The sequence below is a fragment of the Eptesicus fuscus genome, chromosome 13 (assembly GCF_027574615.1).
Source record: "Eptesicus fuscus isolate TK198812 chromosome 13, DD_ASM_mEF_20220401, whole genome shotgun sequence".
Lineage (NCBI taxonomy): Eukaryota > Metazoa > Chordata > Mammalia > Chiroptera > Vespertilionidae > Eptesicus > Eptesicus fuscus.
The window spans coordinates 10,451,796-10,468,036 of record NC_072485.1 but is presented as its reverse complement, the minus strand read 5'-3'; positions in this window follow the sequence as shown (position 1 = coordinate 10,468,036).

Below are 16,241 nucleotides of genomic sequence, written 5' to 3'. Positions count from 1 at the left end.
GTGCATAGGTGGGGTCCCTCGGGCTGGCCTGTGATCAGGGCTAATTGGGGCCATCTCACCCAGTCCTGATCGGGGCTGGCCGGCCGGGCAGGAGGGATGGCGAGAGGTTGGCCAGCCACAGGAGGTTGGCTGTGGGAGCACACTGACCACCAGGGGGCAGCTCCTGTGTTGAGTGTCTGGCCCTTGGTGGTCAGTGTGCGTCATAGTGAGAGGTCGACCGGTCGTTCAGTCGACTGGTCATAACCGTCGCTTAGGCTTTTGAATGTATAGATTGCATGGGAAGCATTATAAAAATTAATGATAATAAGCTCCTGCAGTGTACTGTGTGCACAAACAATGGTTTTAAATTAAATAGTTAGGGCTATGGGAAGTTATAGATGTCTGCTGGTTCTTCCTGGCTACTTGGCATATACCATTTTTTGTTTTTTACATCATTCCTTTATGGGTACATTATAGTGCATTTAAGTTCCACTTGGATGAAAGAACTAAAAACAAAAAAGACAGGGAAAAGTTATAAACTTGTGTTTAACCTATAAATTAAGTTTGGAAGAACTGTCAACTAAAAAAACTATTTTGTCTTTCTATCCTGGGCTTTATTCAAATCTGTTTTTATTTTCCTTAGTAATGGCTTGAAGGGATTTAATTTTTCACAGAGTTCCCTAAAAGTTTTTGGTTGCAATTTCTCTATATATTACATGTGTGAGTATTATTGTTCCAATCATTGCCCTCTGATGTCTCTATTTTTAGATAGAAGTATTTTATTAACCAATAAAATGGTATATGGTAAAATATATTTCCTGAAAATATATTTGCTCTTTGTCAAACTGTCCTTTTTGGATTTTGGAAGCAATCTTTTCCCTTCTCTGTTAAGTCACACAGATAACCACTATTAGAACAAGAACACACTTGGATTGTAGAATTTCTTCCTTGTTCCATGTAAACAATGTACAGTTCCCAACAATACAGCAGAGTCTACACTTCCATGCCTTTCCTGGAAGGAAGCCACAAATAGGAAGAATGAATAAATTCTTCATTAGCCAACCTTAGAAAGGAGGCCAAGCATCTAACAGCTCACACAGTTTCAGTAAGGTTTGCAATGGTGGCCTAAGGAATACTTCATGAACAAATTGATACCATAGGCTTCCCCAAAAATTCATTTGTCTTTTTAGCAATTAAAATTTATCTTTCTCTATTCTTATCATTCCCTGACCCTGATAATTCTTACTTTACTGAGGATAAAAAACAGAAACATTCACCCAACAGGATCAATTTACACTTCTTTATAACTGTGGAACATATCTGCTAGCTAACAGTACTCTTGTTTCAGGAACCATGCCAAGATAGTGTATCAAAATACTTTTGACCTGGAGTCCATGATTAGCTTAGTATCTAAAAATTAAAACTTTGTAACCTGAATAGTTACTGAATTCTAATTGAGAGTATACTCCCTAGGATTTCATAACTGAGTGAAAAAAAATTCTGTATAGATGATAAAATAATAGAAAATATACTGCTCAGAAAGCAACAGCATAGATTTTATAATCTGTGCTTAATTCATAGAGATAAGATTTCTAGATATTTTTAAGATAGAAGTTTTAGATAGTATGATGTGGCATTGACATACTTTTAAAATTTTAAGTTTTGCATAAATTTCAATAAATCTTAGATTATCCTTGTTGACTTCTAAATCTTCCCATTTTCATACTCTACTTGGGTATTTGGAGGAACCAAGATGGCGGCATAGTTAAACAACTAATCTGCTGCCTCACACAACAATTTCAAAAACACAACTAAAAGACAAAAACGTCTACCACCCAGAACCACGGGAAAGCTGACTGAGTGGAAGATTTACAGCTGAGAAGAGAAAGGAGCACAATCGCTGAAAAGCTGAGGTACGGAGGCACGCGAATCGGGCCTTCCGCGGGTGGCTGGGTGCGCGGCTTTTCTTCAACCCGCAGGGAGACAAGCTCCCGATCACTCTGAAAGCCAGTTTCTGGGGACACTCAGGGGACCCAGACGCCTACGGGGAGAAGCTGGACTCTTGGCCATCGGGTCGGAAAGTGAGAGTGACTTTTTTGCAGAGGTGCGCCCAGCAATCATTGTTTACTGCCTGGTGCGCGGGGCGCAGGGACTTGGAAACAGGAAAGGCAAAGACGGCTGAGGGCAGCCATTGCCGTTGGCCAAGTCCCAGCCTAGTGACGCCCTGAGACCCCGCCCAGCCCTGAGGCCCCGCCCCGCACATTCTACAAACCCGCCCAGGCTCCACACAGCGGCTTTTGCATATAAATGGCCTGTTCTGTGGCAGCTTAACCAACTACAGCTCCAGACTGCTCCAAAACCGCCCAAGCAAAGGAGGAGAAAACTAGCTCCTGCTGGGGGACACACAGTACACAAGGGTACACCAAGAGTGTCCACCTCAAGTAACTGGGAGGCTGACCCGTTGAACCAATAGGACACCTAGTAGACAAAACTACCCTACCAACTCAGGGAAGCAGAGAATATGAGAAAGCAAGGAAACAGATCACAAACCAAAGAAATGGAGGAGAATAAGCGACTGGACATAGAGTTCAAAACCTCGGTTATAAGGTTTTTCAAGAATTTTATGGAAAAGGCCAATAAATTCAATGAGACCCTTGAGGATATGAAAAAGGACCAACTAGAAATTAAACATACACTGACTGAGATAAAAAATATTATACAGAGACCCAAAAGCAGACTAGAGGATTGCAAGAATCAACTCAAAGATTTGGAATACAAAGAGGCCAAGGACACTCCTCCAGAGAAGCATGAAGAGAAGAGAATTCAGAAAGTTGAAGATAGTGTAAGAAGCCTCTGGGACAACTTCAAGCGAACCAACATCAGAATTATGGGGGTACCAGAAGAAGAGAGAGAGCAAGATGCTGAAAACCTATTTGAAGAAATAATGAACGAAAACTTCCCCCACCTGATGAAAGAAATAGACTTACGAGTCCAGGAAGCACAAAGAACCCCAAACAAAAGGGATCCAAAGAGGACCACACCAAGACACATCATAATTAAAATGCCAAGAGCAAAAGACAAAGAGAGAATCTTACGAGCAGCAAGAGAAAAACAGTTAGTTACCTACAAGGGAGCTCCCATACGATTATCAGCTAATTTCTCAACAGAAACCATGCAGGCCAGACGGGAGTGGCAAGAAATATTCAAAGTGATGAATAGCAGGAACCTACAACCAAGACTACTCTACCCAGCAAAGTTATCATTCAGAATTGAAGGGCAGATAAAGAGCTTCACAGATAAGAAAAAGCTAAAGGAGTTCATCACCACCAAACCAGCATTATATGAAATGCTGAAAGGTATTCTTTAAAAAGAGGAAAAAGAAGAAGAAAGATAAAAATTATGAACAACAAATACATATCTATTAACAAGTGAATCTAAAAGTCAAGTGAATTAAAAATCTGAGGAACAGAATAAACTGGTGAACTTAATAGAATCAGAGGCATAGAATGGGAGTGGATTGATAATTCTCAGGGGGAAAAGGGTGTCTGTGTGGGGAGTATGGGAAGAGACTGGACAAAAATCATACACCTATGGATAAGGACAGCGCGGGGGGAGGTAAGGGAAGAGGGGAGGTAGGAACTGGGTGGTGAGGAGATATGTAGGGAAAAAGGAGAAACAATTGTAATCTGAACAATAAAGATTCATTAAAAAAAAAAAAGTTTAGTTAAAAACTCTATCAGACAATGGGCACCATATTAATATTGCCACCTGCATGTGGAGGTATTTTGCCTTAGCTTTACCTCAAACTAAATAAATAGTACAGAATAAATCTATAAACAACTATATTTGGCCTTCATCTCCAAACTTACTTAAATCATTGTATTCATCATTTATGATTTTTTATAACATATATTTACTACATTATTATTCATTTTGTGGAGCTACTATTTGCTTTATATATCAAAGTTTTAAACTTAATCAAGTTTCCATGAACTTTTTTAAATACCAAGGATTCTTTGTTGTTTTTTTAAAAAAATTAAAAATAATTATAGCATGATAAGCCAGAGTTAAGTGTGAGTGAAGGAGAAACTGAAGGTATGATTAAGTTTTGAAGTAGGAGTTACTTCCTGAAAAAAGCCACATCTGATAGATCAAAGGTTTAAAATACAAGATATTCCTTATCCATGAGTAGTCACTTCAGCACAAAAGGGATAATTAATATTTCTGTCAAGAAATTGCCAGATAAGGGATTTAGGCAATAACTTTAAATTGATAGAAATATTTTTCCATTTATCTTAATACTAATTTAAAATCTAAAATACCTGTGGGATTGAATAAACATTCTCCACAACATAAATGTGGCTGTAACATTTTCTATCAAATTTAATGAAAAATGTCAGGTAGTAATTGTTGCTCTATCTCTATCTGAAAGCAGTTTCTTCCATTAGATAAATAGACCCAATGGAGGAGTTTTGGACAGGGGACAGGGACCCTCACAGTTAATGTTCTAACAGTGGCTCTTGTCCGAGAGTCATGAGCCATAGGTCTCATGGGTGCTTGGTTTGAGCCTGTCCTTCAGTTTTACACCTTCTCAGAGGTTCCTGGGATTTCATCTCTTTAGAATCTCTCTCCTTCTCCTTCCCCCGCATCTTTCTTTCTCCCTCTTTCAGAAACCCAGGTTTTTACTATTTTCTGACAGTCCCTCTTCTATCATATACAAGGCAGAAGGCCTTGAATAAATTGTCTTTTTGAATGTTTCCAAGCTTTAAAATTGAAAATTCTAACATGAAACCAGATTGTATCGTTAGTTAAAAAGAAGAAATAGTCTAGTAAAACTTCATGTCTATTAAGTTAATTTTTAGGGTGTTGATAATTATTTGGTAACTTAAGTTCACATAAATAATAAATGCATAGAAAATCACTTGTGTATATAGGCTTGCATTTTAAATTTAACCATTTCAAAGTATTATTATTAATAAATTATAAACCTTTCACTATATAATTCATACTCATATATAAATATCAGAAAACCTTTTTTTAAAAAAAATATTTTTATTGATTTCAGATAGGAAGGAAGAGGGAGAGAGAGATAGAAACATCAATGATGAGAGAGAATCATAGATCAGCTGCCTCTAACACCCCCCCCCCCCCCCCCCCCCCCACTGGGGATCGAACACATAACCCAGGCATATGCCCTGACCAGGAATCAAAGCGTGACCTCCTCCTGGTTCATGGGTCAATGCTCAACCACTGAGTCACATTCTCTAGGCCAGAAAAATTTTTTTTTTTTTAATGCTGGACAATAAACTAGACACTTGCATTCATTATTTTCTTCAATAATTATAACAATTCTACAAGATAGGGTCACAATATACATTTTATCCATGAGGAAGTTGAAGCTCAGACCTGCCAACACTTGTCACACCATTGTCATGTCACAGAGCAAGGATCACATCAAAGTTGGCCTGGATCCAAATTCCATGGTCTTTCTTCTATACTATAATACAATTGGTAAGATTTATTGCTGCACTCTTTAAAGCTCTGTTTTCTCCTATTTTATTCACTCAAAAATTATTGATTGCCTCCAATGTCCCAAGCACTGTTCTGGATGCTAAAAGTAAAAAACACAGGTGAATAAAACAGTTGCAGTCCCCGATCTGATGGAGAGTTCAGATGAATGAGAACATGAGGTGCACAAATTATCACAGGAGTTAATATCCTATATAACAGTGATGGGCAACCTTTTGAGCTTGGTGTGTCAAACTTCGCCAAAAAACTGAGCATAACTCGGGTAGTGTGTCACTTTGAGGAAAAAACTAACTCCAAGACTCTAGTCGCAAATGTTTCATCCTCAGGAGCAGCAAATGTTTCATTCTCGGCATGCGACCGCCTCAGCGACCGCGTGTCAGAAATGGCTACGCGTGTCAGGGCTGACACGCATGTCATAGGTTCGCCATCACTGCTATATAAGAAAAGCCTAATATGCAAATCGATCGAACAGCGCAACCATCAGTGGAACGATAGGTTGCTGTGACATGCACTGACCACCAGGGGGAAGACGCTCAATGCAGAAGCTGCCCCCATCCCACAGACTCCAGGCCAGCCAAGGTGGGTGCCAGCAGGGGCTTTCCGATTGCCCCGCTGTTGCCCCACAGATCAGCCCTGATCGCTAGCCAGGCCTAAAGACCCTACCATGCACAAATTTTGTGCATCAGGCCTCTAGTCTACACTAATAAAAGAGAAACATGCAAATTGAACATACCTCTGCTACGCCCACAAGCCACGCCCATCAGCCAATCAGGAGCGAGTATGCAAATGAACCCAACAAAAAATGGCTGCGGCCATGGAGCGAGCAGGAGGCTTGGGTTTCCCTGGCAATGGAGGAAGCCAAGCTTCCTGCCCAATCTGGTAGGCCCGGGCCTCTGCTCAAGGCTACAAAGTTTCAATTATAGAAGATAAATAAATCCCAACAAAAATGGCAGCAGCCACAGAGCTGGAGAGAGCAGGAGGCTTGGGTTACCCCCGGTGATGGAGGAAGCCAAGCTTCCTGGCCTTCCCTGGCCTCCGCTCAAGGCTCCAAAGTTTCAATTATAGAAGATAAATAAATCTCAGATATGAGGGCCAGCTTGCAAACCACCACAGGCCCCTCACCCAGGTCACACCATGCCCCAAGGGAACCCCCACCCTGATTTGGGACACCCTTCAGGGCAAACCAGCTAGCCCCCACCCGTGCACCAGGCCTCTATCCTATCTAATAAAAGAGTAATATGCTAATTGACCATCACTCCAACACACAAAATGGCTGCCCCTATGTGGTCAAAGATGGCTGTCCCCATGTGGACACAAGATGGCCACCACAAGATGGCCAGCAGGGGAGGGCAGTTGGGAGGGACCAGGCCTGCAAGGGAGGGCAGTTGTGGGTGATCAGGCCCAGCAGGAGAGGGCAGTTGGGGGTGACCAGGCCTGCAGGGAATGGCAGTTAGGGGTGACAAGGCCTGCAGGGGAGGGCAGTTGGGGGTGTCCAGGCCTGCAGGGAAGGGCAGTTGGGGTGACCAGGCCTGCAGGGGAGGGCAGTTAGGGGCAATCAGGCTGGCAAGGGAGCAGTTAGGCATCAATCAGGCTGGCAGGGGAGTAGTTAGGGGGTTATCAGGTTGGCAGGCAGAAGTGGTTAGAGGCAATCAGGAAGGCAGGCCGGCGAACAGTTGGGAGCCAGCAGTCCTAGATTGTGAGAGGATGTCTCAGATTGGAGAGGGTGCAGGCTGGGCTAAGGGACACACCCCCGTGCATGAATTTTATGCACTGGCCTCTAGTATAATTGTAATATGCATTATGTGCAATTAAGAAAAAAAAGGCCTATGATTAAAATGTAACAAATGGCCTTTGTTTAAATTTTGGAACTGATACTCTCAATCTACTAGGCATTTGCATCCAGTCTTTATTGAGGAACTAACGTTAAAGATATATACCACCAGATGAACAGTGGGAAGAGCATTCCAGGGATTGGGATCAGCATGTTAGCAGGCTCTGCTCTGAGTTCGTAGCTGGACCTGAATAGGCAAGAGAAGAGCAAAAGCCATTCAATGTAGAAGCATGTGGGTTTTACTAGTAAGAACTATAACTTCTTTTTCTCTTCAGTTATCCACCAAAATTCTACCTGTCCTTCTGGGCCCTGATAAAATGCATCCTACTCAATGAAACATTGATGCCCACCCATGCCTATGCTGATCTTTTTTTTTTTTTTTTTATTTGATTACTTGTGCATATAGCATCATGTTCTACCAGCCAAACTGTTCGCATCTATGAAACTACAGCTCCTGAAAGCAGAAACAAGGTCATGTAAGCCTCATCATATAGAATAGATGAATTTAAATATAAATGAATTTTGGGATAGTCCCTCCCATGATTGGGGAAATTGGATACAATTAATAGTCTTACACCAAAGATGATTTATCTGAAATCAGTGGCTGCCTTCATTAGCATATCTGAATACCTGAAGTAATAATAGGTGGAATAAACAACATTGAAATAATAGGTGGAATAAACAACATTGAAACAGCTATGTAAATCCTATATAATAAAGAGCTAATATGCTAATTAGATCAGATGGCAGAACAACCTTCCAGAACCATCAGTGGGCGGGGCTGTGAGGTAGCCGGGGCCACAAGGTAGTCGGGCCTTTGAGGGCTGAGTTCCTTGCACAAATTTTGTGTATCGGGCCTCTAGTGTGAAATATTACATTAAGAATGAAACTAAAGATTTATTATGGGGTTTTGAGAATTATCAAACACCTGAGCATCATATTCTTTTGAAGTTAAAGTGTAAATACGGCACGATTCAATAAAATCAAATTCATGCTGCAAAGTCCTAAAAATACATAGAATTTTACATCTTCCCTTACATTTGAATAATTCTCAAAAGAGCAAAGACACAAACATGTAACTTGTGCCAAAACTAAAAGGTTTGTCTTCACAAAAATGAGTTCCAATACTGACAGCAGATCAAGGCTATCGAAGCTTCTCACTAATGGGGAAACGGTAAAAGGTACACTTGTTGGATCCTTCTGTTTTTATGCCAGAATTTGTTAGAGATGACAAAGAAAAAGCCTCCCAAATTGGATTTTATAATGAAAATATCCATGGAAACTTCAGTAGTGTTTTATTCCTACAAATTATTCTAGCCACTTCATATTTCTTAGTTCCCTTGACAACCAGCTCACTGGTGACAGTTTGAAAATAACTTATCTTTTGCTCCGATCTAAGAATCATTGAGCAAGGACTTCTCTTTAGCTCTCTTCTAAGTAAGCAGGCATTGTATGATGGCTACAGGTTTATAAAAGCTATTTAATAATTTTAAAATTACACTTACTGGCAATTAATACAGTCACTACAATTCTGAGTTATGATATATGTTGTTTTATTTTATAAATATGCAAGTGTATAATAAAAATATTATGATGACAGGTAAAATGTGTGACCAACTAGAAGATTTATCAAGTTAGATGTAATAACTTGACACCCCATTCTTCCTCTCCCAAAATAATACTGCAGTATAACTCAACAGTGAACCACTAAGAATAGAGAAACGATAGGATTTTAACTAATATTAATGCAATTTCTACCCCAACGAAATCAGTTATCATAGTTGCTCTTACTTACTGACTCTCTATGGTAGAACCTAATGTTTCTTATTTTCAGTGTGCCAGTGGCTCGGGGTTCCCCTCGCCTCCTGCTCCCAATGACGTGATTAACTTGCAGTTACCCGTCTTTTGCATTCACTCCTCAGTTTTCTCCTCTCCATTACTGGGCAGGTGCCTTATTTTCTCAGTGAGAAAACAAACCTGATACATGATTGCTAAACAATTATGACATAGAGTGATAGGGCTGAGTGCGATAGGTCCAAGTAGGGAGATACTTGGAAAAATATGTCTTTTGAAGGTGTGACACCCAAGTTCTACTATGTAGGTGACTCTCTTTATTCACACATGTTATTGGTTCCACTGAGAGATTAATCGTAAGCATCATTGAAATAATTTGATCTTCTCCCTCTGTCATAGCTTCCAAAAAAGACATTTTTTGACAAATCTTTCTGTTTCAGTGATTTTCACAATACTCGTTGAAGAGGACATCACTGCCACCTGAAAAATAAACAGGTCTGAAGCCCCTTAGAAGCGACTCTTTAACACAGCAGAAATGGTCCTCAAGGGGTGCATCCTAGATTATATTCCGTTGTTTTGAATATCCGTGAAGATTACCTGAGTCAGTGGATTCTAATACTGGCTCAGCTACTGACACTTTGCTCAGATACTTTGTCAACATATATGTCAGATAATGTCTAAGGTGCTGGGATAGAGAAAGATGGAAATGTACCCGTCCTGTCCTGGGGGAATTTCCAGTCTAGTGAAGGGAACTGATACATAAACAAATACTTTTACCATAATGTGAAAAATACACTGACTGAGACCAGTGCGGGATGCAGTGGGAGTTTAGGATGGAAAAGTAACAATGGTTTTCCGTTGTAAGCACTAGGAGACACTTTTAAATTAAATGGCAGCATACAAAATTATCCTGAACTCTATGGACAAGAAAAGTCCTATAGAAATCTGAGGCATTATTAAGCATCATCATCCATCATGTAGACATCCCTCCGGTTTATATAAAAGGTAAGGCACATGATATAGGTTATTCAAATTATGCAACAGTTAGCCTTATTTTATTCACTGATTATAGAGGGTCTTCTGAGTTAAAAGCCATGATTTAAAAAAGAAATGTTCTTGTTTTTGATACTCAGTTTTGGACTACAGTAAATGTTACATTCCTAACTTCTGCAAAAACTAAACAAAGAGAAAGGCACTACAGATTAAGAAGTACAAATTGGTAGTTACAGAATAGTCATAGGGATGTAAAGTGCAGCATAGGAAATATTGTCAATAATATTCTATAACTCTGTATGGTGTCAGACAGGTATGAGATTTCTTGGGATGATCGCTTAGTAAGTTATCTAATGTCTAATCACTGGGGTGTACACCTCAAATAAAAATAATATGGTATTTCAACTGTAATTAAAAATAAAAAAACATTAGAATAATAAAAATACATTAGATTCATTATTTGGCTATTAGAAGTGATTTTTTTATGATAAACATCATTTCAAAAAAGCTGAAAAGTGGCAAAAATTCCTCTTCATTAGATTCTACAATCAATCATCTCTCCACAAACCAGCCTTCATTAAACCCTAGCCTCTGCTATAACCTTACTTCATACCTTGTTTTAATGGTAAAATATATTTCTGGTATTCTGAGTTCTCATTTACAAGATACATTAAGTTCAGTGCTCATTCCCAGCTGGCTTGGTTCATTGTTTCTAGTAATATCAGATTTCTATCGAATTTGATTAAATGTGTTTGACCTTCACTCAAACGTTTATTGAGCACCTTCTATGTACAGGGCAGTGCACTAATCATTGTAGATAAACCATGTCTCCTGCCAGCATAAAGCCTATGACTGTTGGGGGATAGAGACACACATTCATGCCTACAGGACAGTGGAAGATGCTATGGGAGAGAAAGTTGAATGGTGCAATGAGGGCAGAGAAAGGGACATTTAAATTAGACTGAAATAGCTGGGAACACTTCTCGGAAGAAGGGATGCTTAGGCTTTCTCCTGTCTAAGCCAGGTAATTGGACTGGATGAGGGCATGATGGGGGTTTTCCACTTGAAATAAAATACACGGTTTTCTCCCTTATTGGCATAGCCAGTTCAGAGCTGATGATGGATTGAATGTATTTTGAATATACTTTAATCTACGTGGTAAAAATACCTCTTTATAACCTAATCCACTGCATATTTTGAATTCTTGAGTCAAAATAAATTTGTCATGTGAGACCACGTGACCAGCATCTGGGACTGGAGTGGCACTGAAGCTGAGCCTTTCAATGTTGCATCAGAGTCCATCCTAGTCTCTATTAGGGGATTGGCAAGCGAAGTGAATTTATATGGATTTAGGAAGCTAAAGATGGAAGCGCAATAAATTGTTCTTATCTTTCCTGACAATATCCATTGTTCTTCTCTATGTCTTGGTCTTTTTCTACAGGCTTTTCCGGGAGGTGAGCTTGAAAGATTAATTGACTGTTGGAAGGAGAGAGAAGCACAGGAGAGATAAAAGGCAAATGCAGATTAAAGACAGGATTAAACAGCTATAAAGCACTCACCTCTCATCTTGCTCCACTGACTACAGACACGATGCATTTACAGTTACTATATTTTCTTCTCTCACTCTTACGGAGCATTTACTATGTGGCCAAACCCTGCGTTTGGGTTTACAGGTGAATCAGACATGGTCTGTGCCCCCGGGGCTCACAGGATAGCCGGATACCTGTATTCCAATAAACAGATACAATAGCATGTAATTGACCACTGGTTAATGTACGTATGGATTAAATGAGCAAGAGCAAGAAAAGAAGGAGATCAGGGAAAGCTTCTGGCAGAAGGTGGTGCCTGAACTGCTTCTTGGACAGCCAGAAAGTGAGTAGATTTGCAACAGGCTGATGAGGGCATATCAGGCTGAGGCAAAGTGTGAGCAAAGGCCCAGAGGTGAGCGGCAGCCTTGGGCATGTAGAAGAGTTGGGACGGGGTGGGGAGGGAAAAGTCTATAAAGGCCAGCAGAGACTGAACAACACTGAGCACCACCCTGAGAGGAGAGCTTCAGCTTCCTCTAGAGGGGGAAGGGTGAGCATGAAAATTGTAACAGCTTTTTTATATAAAAAACTTGTACACAAATGTTCATAGCAACACTTTTTACAATAAACAGAAGGTGGAAACAAAGCAAATGTCTCCCCCCGCCTCCCCAATTGAGTAGTAGATAAACAAAATGTGACCTATTCATAATGGAATATTATTCAGCCACACCAACCTGGGGAAAGAATGGAAGCACTAGACTAGGTGACAGAAGCCGGACACAAAGGCCAGGGATGGCATGACTTCATTTAACCGAACCATCTGGATCCTCAAATGCAGAGAGCAGCTTGGGTAGACAGGAACAGGAATTAGGTAGGGGGTTTACTTTTACGGGGATGACAATTATCTAGGACCAGGCAGCAGTGTGACTGCACAAAACTGTGAATGGACTAAATGTCACTAAAGTATTCATTTTCAAATGGAAAAAATCATAAATCTTATTGACTATTTTAACACAATTGAAGAACGTAAATTTAAAAATTTAGCTTAAAACTAAAGCTAAATAGTGATACCAAGAACAATCAATTTACATGCCTCCTACAGTTACCTGGACAAGGTTCAGGGGAAGATGCCTACAGTACAAAGCAGATCGGCCACATAGTCCTAACGGGCCTTCTGCCTGGACACAGAGGTCATCTGTGTGCCCTTTGTATTCACTGTCCTTTGCTAGGGCAGCCACTGAGATACCCCCTTGTGGGACATATGCCTAATACACACAGTGGATGTTCAAGAAGCTGACCCCAGAGTTATGCCAAAACAGGGTTCTTCTGGTGTTTAGTGTGTCTTTAAGTCACTACTGTACACTGTTAATCTAAACCCCAAAGAGGCCTATTCATTTCATTCTCATTCTCCTAAGAGGGCATTTTCCATTTTGTAGTTAAAGCAGGTTTACTTTTCTTCTCAGAGTATTAAGCGTTAGGTTGTTTCACAGTTTGCTTTTTCTTCAAGGACAATAATTTGATAGCAATTTCTCTGCTGTTGTCAGTGTTCTAGTTCAACTCCGGAAGAATTTATAAGTCCCTGTTGGGCCATGATAACCTAACGAGATCAGTACACAGGATACAGCAAAGGTAGGTTTACAGTTGGGAGTACACCAAATACAGTTGTATTATTATTTATTAATTATTGCACTATTTTCCATACAAATAACTGTAAACATACTTTTCCCCCACCCTGTATATCATATCACTTAAGTGAGTTGACCAAACACATATGATTCTTAGCTTTCCAAATGAAAATAGGGAGGCTCAGAGTAAGTCAGTGACATGGCATAGAGAGCAGAGGGGAGAGCCTGCCTTCACACTTAGGTCTTCAGGTTTAAGGTGGTAATTAGCCCAGCACTGAGGCTAATCCATGGGCCCTTCATCTGTGTAGGCTGACCCTCCACCTATTTTAAGCCTGATCTTGGAGAGTAGCTTCAAACTTCTTCCCTTTGCCCTGCAACCTCTTGCACTTGTTGCTAAGATGCTACACAAAAATTTGGCCCACCTTTTCCTATCCTATTTAGCTCTTTAGAAGCGTCACTTTTAGTTCTCTACAGTGGGTGATCTCAAACTTTGGGAACATAGGTATTCAGAGTGAAAAAGGATTGGAATTCATCTCCTGACCTAATGGGTTTTAAAGAATACCTGTGATCCTGGGTGTGGCGTGAGAAAGTCAGCACTGTGTGTGTGGGTGGGAACTTTTAGGTATAAGATGAGTAGGTTCTGGGGATATAATGTGGAGCATGGAGACTACAGTTAATAATACTGTAGTGAATTTTTTAAAATTGCCAAGAGTAAAACTTTAAAGTCCTTATTGCAAGAAAAACAAATGTAACTATATGAGGTGACAGATGTTAACTGAACTTATTGTAGTGACCTTTTCATGGTATATATAAATATCAAATTATTATGTTCTACATCTTGGTCTAACACAATGTTTAAAAAAAAGAATACAACACTACAGGGTTGGTCTTATGGATTGCAATGTATTTTTAACTCCTAAACTGTAGTTACTATACTTATCATAAAATACCTCTCTCACTTTGAGTTTATTGCTTTTTAAATGACCTTATTACATTTCAATATAGGTTGAACAAGGAAATATGATAACTCAAGGTACTTGCTGACTGATTGTCTGTGCTGACATGGCAAATGCCTTCTTCCCAATACACTTCTAAAAAAAATCATGCATCTCTGGGTAAATAATCCACGCCACAATCTGGTAAATGAATTAGACACATTTAGAGGTTGCATTCTGTAATTTTTGGAGATCAATACAAATTAATATTTTTCATTAAAGTTTGGTTGCCATACAATATTATGTTAGTTTCAGGTGTAAAACATAGTGATTCACATTTATCTACTTTACAATGTGATCACCACGAGAAGTCTGGTAACCATCTATCACCATACATAGTTATTGCGATATTATTGACTGTCCCCTATGCTGCACATTATATCCTGTGACTTATTTATGTTACTAGAGGCCTGATGCATGAAATTCATGCAAGAGTAGGTCTTTGCAGCTCCAGCTTCATCTGAAAGGTCATCCAGAAGGTGTCTGGATGGTCATTCCTCTGTTTGGTTGTTTGGTCAATTTGCATATTAAGCTTTTAGTATTATAGACTAGAGGCTGGTGCACAAAATTCATGTACAGGGGGTTGGGGTGTGTGTCCCTCAGCCCAGCCAGCACCCTTTCCAATCTGGGACCCCTCGAGGGATGTCCGACTGCCTGTTTAGGCCCGACCCTGGTGGGATCGGGCCTTAAATGGGCAGTTGGACATCCCTCTCACAATCCAGGACTGCTAGCTCCCAACTGCTCACCTGCCTGTCTGCCTGATTGCCCCTAACTGCTTCTGCCTGCCAGCCTGATCACCCTCTAACCACTCCCCTGCCAGCCTGATCGATGCCTAACTGCTCCGCTGCCATCCTGATTGCCCCTAACTTCCCTCCCCTGCTAGCCTGGTCATTCCCAACTGCCCTTCCCTGCTGGCCCAGTCAACCCTAACTGTCCTCCCTTGCCAGCCTGGTCACCCCCAACTGCCCTCCTCTGCAGGTCTGGTCACCCCTAACTGCCCTCCCCTGCAGGCCTGGTCCCTTCCAACTGCCCTCCCTGCTGGCCATCTTGTGGTGGCCATCTTGTGTCCACATGGGAGTGGCCATCTTTTGTGTTGGAGTGACAGTCAAATTGCATATTAACTCTTTATTATATAGGATAACTAGAAGTTTGTACCTCATGATCCCCTTTGTTTAGTTCTTTTTCTGGGATTTTGTCCTGTTATTTGTTTGAAACATATTCTTTTGTCTCCTCACTGTGCCTCTTTGTGTCTGTGTATTAGTTCAGCTAGGTCTCCTGTTATTAAAAATTTGGCTTTATTTTGAAGGTGTCCTGTGGGGCCCACTGGAGTAATCCCCACAGCCAGGTGTTACAGAGGTGTTCCCCATGTGGACTAGTATGGCCTCCTGTTGTATTTTGGCCACAGCTGCTGAGGATGCTCTGGGAGGCGAGGCTGGTTCCTGGCCTGGTGGGCTGTGAGGCCCAGCTGCAACTGTTGCAGGCATGCTGGTGGGTTTCCCACCTGGTGTGGCAGGGCAGGAGTCTCATTGGAGGGGTGCCAGCCTGGGTGGGTCCTCAGGAAATTGCCAGGGTTGGGTGAACAGTGTTAGCAAGGTTGGTGGACAGTGTCAGAAATGGTGTCGTCAGCATCAGACCAGCGAGGTGAAGGCAGAGTAAAGAAAAAGAAAAGAAGTGGTGTCCACCAGCACCTTTGTTTCTGCAGAAAGTTTCAACAGCGCCCTCCCTTCCGGCACATGCCCTAAAATCAGTCACTGTATCACCCAGGATCTTCCTAACCACCTGCCTCTGCACTGGGACTTGGAAAGAGCACCAACGGTTTTCTGCAGCCCTTGGCTCTCCCAAATGTAAAGCCCACTAGTTTTCAAAGCCAGATGTTATGGGGGCACCTCTGCCAGGTGCACGTCCCCACGCTGGGGCTCAGACCCCTCGATCTTTAAGGGAGGACCTTAGCGGTAGTGATACCCCCACT